Source organism: Arachis hypogaea, chromosome 17 (assembly GCF_003086295.3).
Source record: "Arachis hypogaea cultivar Tifrunner chromosome 17, arahy.Tifrunner.gnm2.J5K5, whole genome shotgun sequence".
Classification (NCBI taxonomy): domain Eukaryota; kingdom Viridiplantae; phylum Streptophyta; class Magnoliopsida; order Fabales; family Fabaceae; genus Arachis; species Arachis hypogaea.
The window spans coordinates 43,129,539-43,143,587 of record NC_092052.1 but is presented as its reverse complement, the minus strand read 5'-3'; the positions used below and the strand labels follow the sequence as shown (position 1 = coordinate 43,143,587).

The 14,049-nt window shown below is 34.4% G+C and overlaps 1 long non-coding RNA gene across 2 annotated transcripts; it reads right to left on the bottom strand.

Annotated features, from left to right (window-relative positions):
- Positions 1 to 3,138: 3,138 nt before the first annotated feature.
- Positions 3,139 to 6,966, bottom strand: LOC140180945 (uncharacterized). Of its 2 annotated transcripts, XR_011875192.1 has the most exons (4): positions 6,136 to 6,966; positions 5,982 to 6,063; positions 5,756 to 5,869; positions 3,139 to 3,384 (listed from the first exon to the last, which is right to left on the bottom strand). It is a non-coding gene; the product is annotated as an uncharacterized lncRNA (long non-coding RNA). The 2 variants fall into 2 exon arrangements; XR_011875191.1 differs by lacking the exons at positions 5,982 to 6,063; positions 6,136 to 6,966 and having other exon boundaries at positions 5,756 to 5,885.
- Positions 6,967 to 14,049: the final 7,083 nt, after the last annotated feature.

The window sequence follows — 14,049 nt, the reverse complement described above, 5'->3', positions numbered from 1 at the left end:
AACACATCAAAGCTATGCTCAAAATCATGAGATATTCATTCTTTCACAATATGCAACAAATATAGCATAAAACCTCATGAAATGGCATGAATTCATATATGGTTGATTCAATCAAGGGAAACATGAAAATCTACTCAATTAGCTTGCTTGTAGCTCAAGAAAGTGCATAATTCTAATGAAAACAAAAGAAAAAGACTAGTTAAAATAGGCTAGGATGACTTGTCATCAAAAGGTAGGAGTGTGATTGCAAAGCAAACATTACAAGGTAGGCTCGATACAAAAGATAACATGGGTCAATCATGTGATAGTAGGGCAAAGCATCAAAGGCTATAAAACAGGATGGAGTTAAAACGATGTGCTCAATATTCGCACACTAATCTCATATCAACCTCAAGGTTTCAACTTTCCAACTCCATCAAGCATTTTACAATCCCATACTCGATCACAAGCCTTACAACCGCAAACCCGTTCACAAGGAACAAAACGCCCACAACTCATAACGTTGCACACCTACCGCTTCAACTTCCGTATACACACATCACGTCTTAAAGAACTAATGCATCGCGTTACTATGTCTACAAGTCGCACGTGATATCAAAACAATTCTCGAGTCTACTCAGAAGGATACCAGATTTAGGACGGAGAGACAATTGTCAAGGGTAATACTCAAAGATTTGAGAGAATGTATCCAATTCCAAATAAACAAGGACACTCAAGCAATGAAGTTTGCTAGACTCAATTCAATTGACAACTTCAAGATAATCCTTGGATCAAGGAAATTCAATAGGATCAATAGGAAGGAGAATCAGCGCATTAGTTTGAAACAAATTCAAGCTGAGTCGAAGAAATATGAGGTTTATAGAGAAGAATCTCTCAAACCCAAGACAAAACTCACAGAACTTCAAAAGCACGATTAAAAACACTTCCGAATATATTATTCATAAAAGAATCGAAAACTTGCAGGAATATCACTTCGCAGCTTAGAAGAAAGTTAAGTAATAAACATTCTTCAAGAGAGTAACAAAAGTATAAACGTGGCTTTGCTGTAATACAATTTCATGTTGAAACAGACCATGTAGAATTTAAAAAAAAACAAGGTGCACACAAGCTTGGCTAAAGGCTAAAATATCTCCTCAAATATTTTAGAAGGATAATTAGGTGCACAACTCAACCAAAAGCAATCATAAAACTCGGAAGAGAAATCAAATGCTTGTTCAAAAATTTCCAAAGTCCATATTCAAACAAGCGTGTATAACATTTATAGCAAGGACGAAAGAGAAAGTTAAGCTCTATTTGGAAAAGAAAATCCGAGGTAAAAGTTTGCTTGTAAATTGGTAGAGGAAACAAGTGGTGCGCTACAAACGAACAGGTTTCCATTAAACAAGGAAACTTTTCAAAACCTCATTTAAAATAGCGCATGTCAACTTTAAAACAATTTTATCAAAAATTGAACAATGGTTTCAATCTCAATCAAGCAACAGAAAATAAATTCCGTTTAGAATTTCTTCAAAGAGAATTCAAAACTTCCTTAAAAGTTCAAAACAAGACTCCAAAAGTATACTTGAAATCACCATCTCAGAAGAATATTCAAGAAAATTAGCATTATACTTAAAAGGAGTCAAGCCATGCAAGAAAGAATCTTAAATCAATGTAGTTCAAGCAAGATCCAATAGGTATGAGAAATCAAACAAGCTTTCAATTGATCCAAAAGAATACAAAAGTTATAGGAAAAGGCAACTCAATCATTAGTAGTTTTTCAAGAATAAATATTTGACTAAAAACTCTGGTAGAGATAATGAGAGGATAAACGATGCACTATTTTGAAACGAATTAAATTGACCCACATAAGGATGAGATTCACAAGAGAGGACAAACCAAGATCAGTGGTAATGTTCACAAGATGTAAAAGATTAGTTAAAAACAGGGTCACGTATGACATTCATAGAGGTGAAAAGCTTAAGAAGGAACGAGTCCGTTCATAAGAAGAAAGCTATGAGTCCAACATTTTCAAAAGAACAACAATGGCATAAACCATGTAGTATGCTAAATCAGGGTCAAATCAAAATAAATTAAGTAAGGTTTATCAAATGAAACTCAACTGGGATAAAAGCGAGAAATCCCCTTTCTTTCCAGAATTTTGAAAAATACCCCAAATACACAATCAAATGAAGATGTGCATTGGCACTATAGTAAAATTACTAGAAAGTCAAATTGTATTTGAAGTAAATGCAGTTCCGCAAACCAGTAAAAGTACAGGTGATGTATTAGAAATAAATAGTTGTTAAACTGTATAAGAAATCTCCAAAGTTCCACATATAGATAAGTGTATATCTAGTCAACAGCAATTTTTATAAAAATCTCAAAATTAGCTGTAATCACTGTCAAATAAGAGGAAAACTGAATCAACAAGTTCTCTAAGAATGAACTCGGAACCCAGAGTTAAAAGTCACAGCACATTAAGACAAGTTCAAGACTATATCAAAGAATACTTGAATCAAGAAGAACTCACACAGAGGAAGATAGATGCAACAAGGATCTTAAACCAGCATATGCACTTAAGGTCAAACAAGAATGCATATGGATAGAGGAATAGAGTTGAAAAATCAAATTACTTTTCAAAAAGGACTAGCAAACAAGAACTTCAAGTTAGGATATAAAAGAACAGGTCGACTCGAACAAAATTCAAGACACACAACTGAATAGCCTCGAGAAATAGTTTCCAACTTTTCCAAAACCCGCGATTCGCTTTACTCAAAACTCGGATTTCATCTATGATAAGCCATCAGTGCTTTCATATACATAATTCACTAGTATTAAGCCGGCCAAACTTGATACCAAGAATTATGCAATGCAAGACTAACAGCGTTAATCAATAGACTGTCATGTGCATAAAGCTCTAATTCTCGTCATTCGACAAGACCTAATACATGACAAACACTCAGAGTATGCAACTAAAGCATAGTCGGTCCATTCCTCAGGCTCTACAGGAAGGACTGCTCTGATACCATAATGTAACACCCTAACTACCAAAGCTCACACTTCCGGCTGCGCGACTCTGATAGTTCGGACATTACGACGACTTTATATTATTTAATACTAAAATATGAGCCTGTTTAAAACTTTAAATCGCAATACCGATCCAAAAATACTTTCATCCGATATCATACATCCATAAATACCATACAACTTACAAAACTCATAAAGAGTACATCCATATATATACATACATATATATAAGTAATATTACAACCATAATCCAATACAATTCCTATCCCTCTTACAGATTATATCAAGATAAAGGCGAGGGTACAATAAACCATAGCTAAAATAATACAGAGCATCACAACAATTAAATAAGCTCTTCGTAACTTCTGCGCCCATATCCTGAAAGGGAAAAAATGTAGGGGGGGTGAGAACATCATCCTCGAAAGGGTTCTCAGTAGAGGGTTTTTGGGAATTACTGTAATAGGATACGTGAAGATAACCGCACCAGTGATTCATAACCGTCTTATGCCTCTTTTCAAAAACAACGGTTTACAATAGAAGTAAAGTCGGAAATCTTTTTTGAAAGAGGAACCATTCAATTCTCAAAAACTCAAAAGCCTTTCAAAACGGTTTATCTATACTGAAACAAAATAGGCTTTCATATTTTATTCCAAATCAGAAACATAAAACCGAAATCAACTATCGGTTCATCTCATTCCAACCACGGCCCTAGGCCCAAACAATCCAACAATCAACCAATCACCACAGTCCAACAGAATCCCAGTAGCAAACACAAATAGGAAGTTCAAGCACAAACAAACAGTTATTACAAGTAGAACAGTTAGCAATTAATCACATAGGCAAACCAAGTATAATATGCACACCCAACCAATGTCACACAAATGCATATGATGCATGCCTGTCCCTAGTGGCTGATGATATCATCTGTCGGTTACCAAGCCAACCCGACGTGTCCGGTAGCTAACCCGGACACAGTCTCTCTGTTGCGCTTTATTATCATTAGAGGGTATCTGCGCCCTGTCGCCATTAGAGGGTATCTGCGCCCTGTCGCCATTAGAGGGTATCGGTGCCCTGTCACCCTTACAACCAGAGAAAAAACACAAGCATACTCGCATACAACATTCATCTCAGCCATCCGGCTTAAGTTCACAATTCATTCAATTGCATACATGCATTTATACTCAACCATGGATCACCATCCATCTCAGCCATCCGGCTCACGGTTCAATTCAGAACCAGCCAATTTATCAATAAATACAGCCCTTCGGCTTAAGTTCATAATTCATAATCAGTCATACGGCTCACAACTCATTCGGCAATCAGCCATAGTTCAATAGCATACACGGCCATTCCGGCTCACAACAAAACAACACTTCCACCATTCAACATCATCAAATTCATAAAACCGGCATTTAAGCCATAAATCACTTTTCTCAAGCCATTTCACTTTGAAATCAAATTTCAACTCTTTTTAGCCTTGGCTTTAAAGATCTCATTTCTCAAATCATCTCAGGCTCATAAGCCAAATTTACTCAAAGTGAGTTCCCTTTTTAAAACAAAGCCACTCTCGGCATTCTCTTTCCAAAACTTCCAAAACCATGGAAAGTTAAAGATTCTTTTTGGGAACATTCAAAATCACCCATCCAACAATGGGATTTTATAACAAAAGTTTCTTGCCAGAGTCCCAAGTCTTTAGGGAAGGTCAACTTATATAAATTCCTTAAAATTCATTGAAACTTTTAAAATCATAGATTCCCGGTTCAAGTAAACAAAACTGAATTATTATGAAACCGATCATACAAAATCACAAGTTCCTACCCGGTCCAAAAATTAACTCATTTGAAACGGAACCGGTTCATTTGAATCAAACCACTTTCAGGTTTCTTTTTGGAACCCATTTTTCTAGCTCTTCCAAAATGCCTCAAACTTGATTACTCAATCAAAAGTCTAAATTCCTTTAAAATCACTAAAAGCTCCTTTTTATATTGAAATCAATATTAGAGCATCATTCTTTCCTTCAGTGATTCAAACTGTACAAATAGTTCGTTTCTAAATAAGCCGAACTCAACGCATAAAGTTCATTAAATAAATTAAGCTTGAAAACATAAATATTCTCTTAATAAATCAATTAATACAATTTCTCAAATCCAACCCTTTTTAAATAACTTTACAAACAAGAGTAGAATTTTGTAGAAATTTCGGCAGCACCTCCCCTAAAACTTGGACTTTTGCCACCCGGTTCGGGTCCCAACTAAACCGATTTTCATTCCTTTTTAACAGCCCAAAACCAGAAATCAATTCAAAAGCAAACTAAATCCAACAGTCGCCTCAGTGGCATATCTCAAAGAAACTATTTCAGAAATCAACTCAATATCAATCAATTTAACTCATTTCCAAAGCTTTAAAGAATCGGTTCAGCAACAAATCATTTATCAAAACCAAATCAGTGAAAGCAAACCAGGCTGAATTCCAAAGAGTATTCTATCTTTCACATCATCAAAACAATTGACTCAATTCAAACCAATCCTCAACGGAATAAACTCATATTTCAAATCTTTAAAGAATCAACTTTAAAACATTACATTTCACAAAGCTGCACAACAATTCAGCCAAACAAACATTCATAAGCTTTCGAGACAATCAAATAATACATAAGGCCGATACAATCACCAAATACACATTTTCTCACATCAGTATCCATATGTAATAATTCCAATACATAAAGTATAGTTTTGGAAAGCGCCCCTACCTCAAAACGCAAATCCATAATCCACACGCCTCATAAGTTCTTTTCACCTCAACTCGAAATCAAAGGCAGCTTCAAAGCACAGCCCCACACATTTTCGCAGCAGCATAAACAGCTCTAAATTACAACAAGCAACCTCAGTTACTAAACTCTAAGAACATTAATACCGTAAGGGCTTTAATACACGTACGGGACACTAACGTAGGGCTTTCGAAACATAATTTCTTACCGGAATTTCAACACGAAGCAGCTGCGATTTTGAACCGGCTCAACAGCAGCTCCGGCGGCGGCCAGAAGCTCTGGTGGATCAACTATAAAAACCGCGCAGCATTAAAACCTTCTCAAGATCCAAAATGACCAAAACCGCAAATTAAAACCCTTACCGGCATACTTCTCCGGCGACAGCGGCAGGAGCGGCGGCTTGAATGGCATCCAGGAGCTGGCAGCAGCGGCAATAGCTCCCTGCCTGCTCTTCCGATCGCATCTCCTCCCCCTCAGATCGGACCGGTGGCAGACCCCTCATCAGTCGCGGTGCTGCAACTACGAAAGGTGAGCAACAGCAGCGGCGCTGCGGCAAGGAGCACAGCAGCGGCGTGTCTGGGCACGGCGGTTCCAATGGAGGCGACGCCAGTGACGCAAACATTGGCTATGCCTGGTGGTCAGACTCCCAGCTCGCCTCAACTCTGTCTCTCCTGCTCGGTGTGACTGGGCGGCCTTCCTCCTCCTTCGAGTTCAACGGTAATGGACCCGCGCCGGCGCTGCACTTCCTCCATCGGTCGGCGTCGGCGAGCGGCAAGACATGACGGAAGCCCCGACAACGGCGACCCACGACCACCCCCTTCCTCGCTTAGCTCTCCGTTTCGACCTCTCTCTCTCCTCTGTTCGCAGTTCATGGCATCGGCGAGGAAGGCTTCTACGGCTACTCAGCAGGACGCGTCAGCGGTGGTTCCAGGCCGGCATGGACTGCGGAGGCGGCGCGACGCGGTGAGCTACCCTCTGTCCCTCGCGCGGTTCTGGCGGTGATGCGGCGGCAATGGTGGAGCCCAGCGCGCGGCGCAGCGAGCTTTCCTCCTCCTCTCCTCATCCGTAACTCGGCCCCTCTCTCTCTGTTCTGTTTCCATTTGAGGGCTTTGTATGTTTGCTGCTGTTTTTGGGGGAAAGAGGGACGAAAGGGGTAGGGGTCTACTGCTGCGGCTGTGTGTGTGAAGGGAACCGGGTCGGGTACGGGTCACTGGGTTAGGGTTTTATTTTTTTGAAAATTAGGGTTAGGGGCATTTTGGTAATTTCACTTAAAATAGGGATAATATAGTAATTGAAACCCAAATTAAATCCAACACTATTTGTACATAGAAAATACTATTTGCTCATCAATTTTACAAATTATTTTCAATAAAATGCCCAAATCCAATAACTAGAAATAATATAATTAAATCATTTATTTTCCAAAATAGCAGTATTAATATTTAAAATATTAATTATTTAATCCAAACCATATAAAAATCCTTATTATTTCACAACTACCAATTTTATAATTCAAATATAGAAAATAATCCAAACATCCTATAAAATTGGATAATAATCATAACTCATCTCAAATCTAATAAATCAAAACTTGCCTTAATTACCTTTAATAAAATAATTTCTGAAATTAAGGCTATAAATAACTATATGATTTGAGACTTGATCATAATAAGACTTTTCAAAAGTTCTGGATCTTACAGCCATCGTTCTCCTTCCTTCAACATCGTGATTGTATCGTCTCCATCATTTTCTCACTTTCATTTCTACAATTGCAAATTTTATAGGTTTTTTATTAATTTCACGCATAACTTTCACCTTCATTTTCCTTTATCTTCAATTTACTTACCAAACTGTATTAATTTTTATGTATTTTTAATTTGTTTTTCACATACAAAATTTTTTCTCATTAATTTAATTTAAAAATATTATTATTTTTTATCTAATATTTATTTTTTAATTTTTTTGACATGTATATACTTATCAATAATGAACTGAAAAACTCTCATAAATTATTTTGTTAACTCTTTTTTATTTTTTAAACGGTTTTGTACAAGATAAAATTATTTTAAAATTTTTTTAAATTATTGATTATGTAGAATATTTTTTTTTAAATTTTGAGTACATCAATATTTACTTTTTAGTTAAATCTCATTTTTTTAAACTACTTTTTATTTAATGATATTATTTTTTTAATTTTCTAAATTATTATAATTAAAATTTGAGTACATAAATATTTATTTTTAAATTAAATCAAATAAATTATACAACAAAAAATTTAATAAATTTGTATTCCACAATATTATTTGTTTGGCATATAGCCATTATTTGATGAGTTTAATTTTGATGGGGTTGCGTAATTAGATGCACGTGTAAAACTATTTTACACTAATAGGACATTAAAATTAAATTCTTATTTGATTGACATAAAAAGACGCAAAAAATTTGCAACTACCAATGATTTGTTAAAATATTAATATGTTTATTTCCTAAATTATTAACGATGTAGAATTCTGACATTTAAGTACATGCAAATTTTTTTATAATTAAATTAAACTAAATGATTTTTATTTCAAAAAAATTAATTAATTAAATATTATTTGTTTGGCATAGTGTATTGATTATTTGATTGGCATATAAAAGATGCAAAAAAAATATGTACCTATCAATAGTAAAGTAAAAAAATTCTCATGGATATTTTGCTAATTATTTTTTTTGTATTTTTAATCAGTTCTTTGTTGGTTAATATTATTTCTTTATTAAATATTAGATTGACATATAACATTAAAGATGTGGTAGGATAATAACATTTATGAATTAGTTTTTTAAATAACCTGATAATACAATAAATATCTAAATTTTTTGTTATATATTTTTTAATAGTTTCAACCTTTACAATATTATACAGGCTAATTTAGATAGTCAAAATAAAATAAAATAAGTAACAACAAGAAGATATAGAATTCTACTTTTTGTTATATGGTACAAAAATAATGTAATAATATAATAAACTGTAATAAAAATAAAGTAAAATAAGTAACAACAAGAAGATATAGAATTTTACTTTTTGTTCTGTAGTACAAAGATAATATAATAATCTAATAAATTATAATATTCTGGTACAAAAGAACATAAAATTTAATAAAAAATACTATTTGTACACTAAAATTAGTCACCAATGTATTTGTGTATAAATATATGTGTAGTTTAATTTATTTTCAAAGTGTATTTATATTCTAGCATGCATTTTATACTGGTGGCGGACTTTTAACTTTTAACTTTTAAGATAAATGTAATGATGTGACATTTTATGTATTAGATAATTTAAAAAATTTATTATAGAAGAAGTTAAGAATATAAGAGAGAGAAAGAGAGAGAGAATTTTTTAATAACCTATTAAATATGAGTTGTATCAAGTAATGATTAAGAAAGATATTAGAACTCTAAATTCAAAATTTTTTTGATTCTCTTTATACTGTTTCATTTTAACTAACTATTTTTTATGGATAGTATTTAAGTGACAAACAAAATAGTAAGAATATTCGTATTAGATTATGAAAATTAATATCATCCTTATAGTAGGATCGCATTATTTCAAAACATGAAAAATAAAATAATAAAATATAGTTTAATTAATTTACACAATAAAACAAACGTACAACTTATATAATAGTAGTCAAATGTAAGAAGCAATGACAGTCTTTTATTCTAAGGGTCTATATTAAATTGCAACTTAACTTTATAATTATTAGTTAAAAACTTATAATAATATACTTGCGGTACATAGCCGGTCCCAAGCCCGGATAAAGGAGGAGGGTTGTGTTAGGTCTTTGGCAACCAACATAAAAATATAGCCGAACCCCCATGACATGAATCAAAGACATTATTGCGCTAAAGCTAGGTCGTTGCCCGGAAGCAATGCGCCGTATGGCTCGAGTACGGTGTCAAAGCAAGAACCGCTGCATTGGTGCCCGGATGTAGTATTAAATGAGCAAGGGTTCTCGCATTTTCGTGAACGGACGAAGGTAAATAAGCTAATTCACAAAGTAAAAGGTAAAGGTCGAAGCGATAGAAGGTTGAGATTTGGGACATGGAACATAGGCACTCTAATAGGAAAGTCCATGGAGGTGGTGGACACCATGACAAGGAGGAAGATTAACATTATGTGCCTACAAGAAACGAAATGGGTTGGTGCAAAGGCTAGGGAGTTGGATACTTTTGGTTTCAAACTTTGGTATACAGGAAAGGTGAAGAATAGGAATAGGGTTGGAATAATTGTGGATAAGTAGTGGAAAAAGGACGTAGTGGATGTCAAGAGGGTGGGAGATCGGATCATCTCTATCAAACTTGTGGTGGAGGGATGTGCTTTCCATGTGATTAGCGCCTATGCACCGCAAGTGGGTTCGGACGAACAACACAAGATAAGGTTTTGGGAGGATCTAGAGAGTTTGGTTCAAGGCATACCTTTGGGAGATAAGATTTTCTTAGGAGGAGATTTAAATGGCCATGTTGGGAGAGAAGTGACTGGATATGGGAGTATCCGCGGAGGCCATGGTTTCGGGGTGATCAATGCCGAGGGTAAAACTATTTTGGACTTTTCCTCAACTTTTGATCTTCTCATCGCAAATACATGTTTTAAAAAGAGAGACAAACATCTTATAACCTATAAGAGTGGCATGACAAGCTCTCAAATCGACTTTTTCTTGTTGAGGAGAGTCGACCGAAAATTTTGCATTAACTGTAAAATTATCCCGGAGAGAGTTTGACAACACAACATAGGGTGCTCGTCATGGATTTTTGCGTTGAGCAAAAGTTGAGGAAAAGACATCATACGAAGAACCCAAGGACAAGGTGGTGGCAGATGAAAGGTAAGAAACAAAGAAGCTTCCTAAGACGGATAGGAGAAGAGGCAAAGTGGGATAGGAATGGAAGCGCGGAAGAGATGTGGAGGGAGATGGCAGAAGTTATTAGAAGAACAGCAAAAGAAAGTTTTGGTGAATCTAAAGGAATAGGACCAAGTGACAAGGAGTCCTAGTGGTGGAATGCGAGTATACAAGAAAAGATAAAGATAAAAAGGGAATGCTTTAAAGAGTGGTCTTTATGCCGCAATGCAGATAACTGGGAAAAATATAAGGCGGCTAAGAAAGAGACAAAAGTGGCTGTAAGTGAAGCAAGAACAAGAGCATATGAGGGTCTCTACCAGTCTTTGGGCACGAAAGAAGGAGAAAAAGGTATATATAGAATCACAAAGTGCCGGGAAAGAAGAACGAGCGATTTGGATCAGGTTAAGTGCATAAAGGATAAGGATGGAGAGGTGTTGGCTCAAGAGGAGAAGATTAATGAAAGGTGGAAGAACTACTTCTACGAGTTATTTAATGAGGGACAGAAGACTCTTCCGAGTCTTGGTCGATTATGCACAAGGGAAGAAGACCAAAACTTTGACTACTATCGAAGGATTCGAGACTTCGAGGTAAAAGAGGCTCTAAAGCAGATGAAAAATGGCAGGGCAGTAGGACCTGATAATATTCCGATTGAGGTTTGGAAGGGTCTTGGAGAAAAAGGCATCAACTGGTTAACCAAGCTTTTTAATGAGATTTTAAGGTCAAAGAAGATGCCTGATGAGTGGAGAAAGAGCACCTTGGTACCTATCTACAAGAATAAGGGGGATATACAAAGTTGCAAAAACTATAGAGGGATTAAGCTTATGAGTCATACTATGAAGTTATGGGAAAGGGTGATAGAACGGAGGTTGAGAAAAGAGACACAAGTAACAGAGAACCAATTTGGATTTATGCCAGGCAGATCTACCACTGAAGCGATATACCTATTAAGAAGGATGATGGGGAGGTATCGTAGTAATAAAAGGGATCTACATATGGTGTTTATTGATTTGGAAAAAGCGTATGATAGGGTACCAAGGGAGGTCTTATGGAAGGTTTTAGAAAAGAGGAGAGTAAGGATCGCATATATTCGGGCAATTAAAGACATGTATGATGGGGCCACAACTAGTGTGAAGACTCAAGGTGGTGTGACAGAGGAATTTCCTATTGGTATAGGATTACACCAGGGATCATCCTTAAGTCCATACCTTTTCACATTAGTCTTGGAAGTACTCACAGAGCACATCCAAGAGCCTGTGCCATGGTGCATGCTTTTTGCCAATGATATCGTCCTTATGGGAGAGTCAAGGGAAGACCTAAATAAGAAGTTGGAGTTATGGAGAGAAGCTCTAGAAGTATATGGTCTGCGCATAAGCCGTAGCAAGACGGAATATATGGAATGTAAGTTCAGTCTGAGAAGGGAAAACCCCAATATAGAGGTGAAGATTGGAGAAAACATCCTACGAAAAGTTAAAAATTTTAAGTATCTTGGGTGCATCATACAGGATAATGGAGAGATTGAACAGGATGTAAATCATAGGATCTAAGCAGGTTGGTCAAAATGGCGGAGTGCATCTGGTTTTATATGCGACAAAAAAGTGCCTTTAAAACTTAAAGGTAAATTCTATCGCACCGCTATAAGACCGGCCATGCTGTATGGTACGGAGTGTTGGGCGGCTAAAGGGGAGCACGAACATAAGCTGAGTGTGGCAAAGATGAAGATGTTGAGATGGATGAGTGGTCATACGCGATTGGATAAAATAAGGAATGAAGATATAAGGGAGAGAGTTGGAGTAGCACCCATTGTGGAAAAGATGGTTGAATCGCGTCTCAGGTGGTTTGGACATGTGAGAAGAAGACCGATAGAACATCCAGTCAGGAGGGTGGATGAGATGGATGATGGACAAAGGGCGAAAGGCAGAGGAAGACCTAAGAAGACCATCCATGAGGTGGTCAAACGAGATCTACATGTAAACGGTCTCTCTGCAGATATGATACATGACAGAGCACAATGGCGTCGTTTGATTCATGTAGCCGACCCCACTTAGTGGGACAAGGCTTTGTTTTTGTTGTTGTTTTATTAGTTAAAAATTTTGAATGTTTTATGTCGTACATTTTTTTAGTAGAATAATAAGACAACTTAAAACCCACATCAAGAAAAATTATTCTCCTTATACATTTAGATATTCAAAAGACACAAAAACTAATTCTTTTAACAACACTTCAACGACTCATAAAAGTTTACATAATAAATGATTATAGATCAAAGTGATAGACAAGATTGAAAGTTGCGATAATAGTACTTGGTGATAATTAATTACGATCGGGTGAAGAGAAGGTGCGAGGAGAAGAATAAAATGAGAAAGGAGAACAAGGCAATAATAGTGTGCGATAGAAATAATAGTAAGAGAAAATAATAGTGTGTGATACAATAAGAAGATATAATAAAGTATACATTAATAATTTAAAAAAGTAATAAAATTAAAGATAATTTAATAAATTGAATATAAAATTTAAAAAATAAAATATTTTTTATCTATTAAAATTATGAATATAAAATTAAAAAAATATTTTTTTATCTATTAGAATTATGAATAAAAATAAAAAAATACTTTGAATATAAAATTTTATATTTGTTTCAGATTAAATACTGTTAAAAGAATAAATAAATAAACTTTATAATATTTATAAATAATTACTTTATAAATATTTATCTTGATTTTATTACACATAATAATAACATAATAAATTTTTTAATATCTTATTTAATTAAAATTTATAATTTTTGAACGTCCTAAAAGTTAAATAACTTATAAAATTTTTATATTTATTTTTAAATATATTTTTTTATTTTTAAATTATTTTATCAAATCTATAATTAATTAAATTAATTGAATTTGTCCCTACTATATTAAGGAATCAATTTAATTGAATACTCTTGAAGCGTTTATATAGTTATTTTTATAGTTAATAAATCTGACCGTTTTAAAGATTCAAAAAGTTATTAATAAGGATATGTATAATGAATTAGGAAGATTTTTTTCAGGTACATAATTTTTATATTTTCCTATTTTATTTATTAATTATTCTTATAGTTTGATATTTAAAAATAAAAAAATAAACATTCTCATTTCTTCTGTTTTTTTATTATTTATAAGAAAATGAAGACCTCTTTAGATTCAGATTCATATTTTGGCCTATCACTTAAAAAATATAAAAACAAATATAAATATCTATGAAATTTAAGTAAAAATTATCTTTTGTAAATAACTAAAATGTATTTTGGTTTATATATAATTTTTTTAAATCAGGATAATATTATTATCATTATTTTTTGAACTATATTATATATATTCCTCTTTCTTGTGTGTTTTTATAATTTAACATTTTAATTTTTTT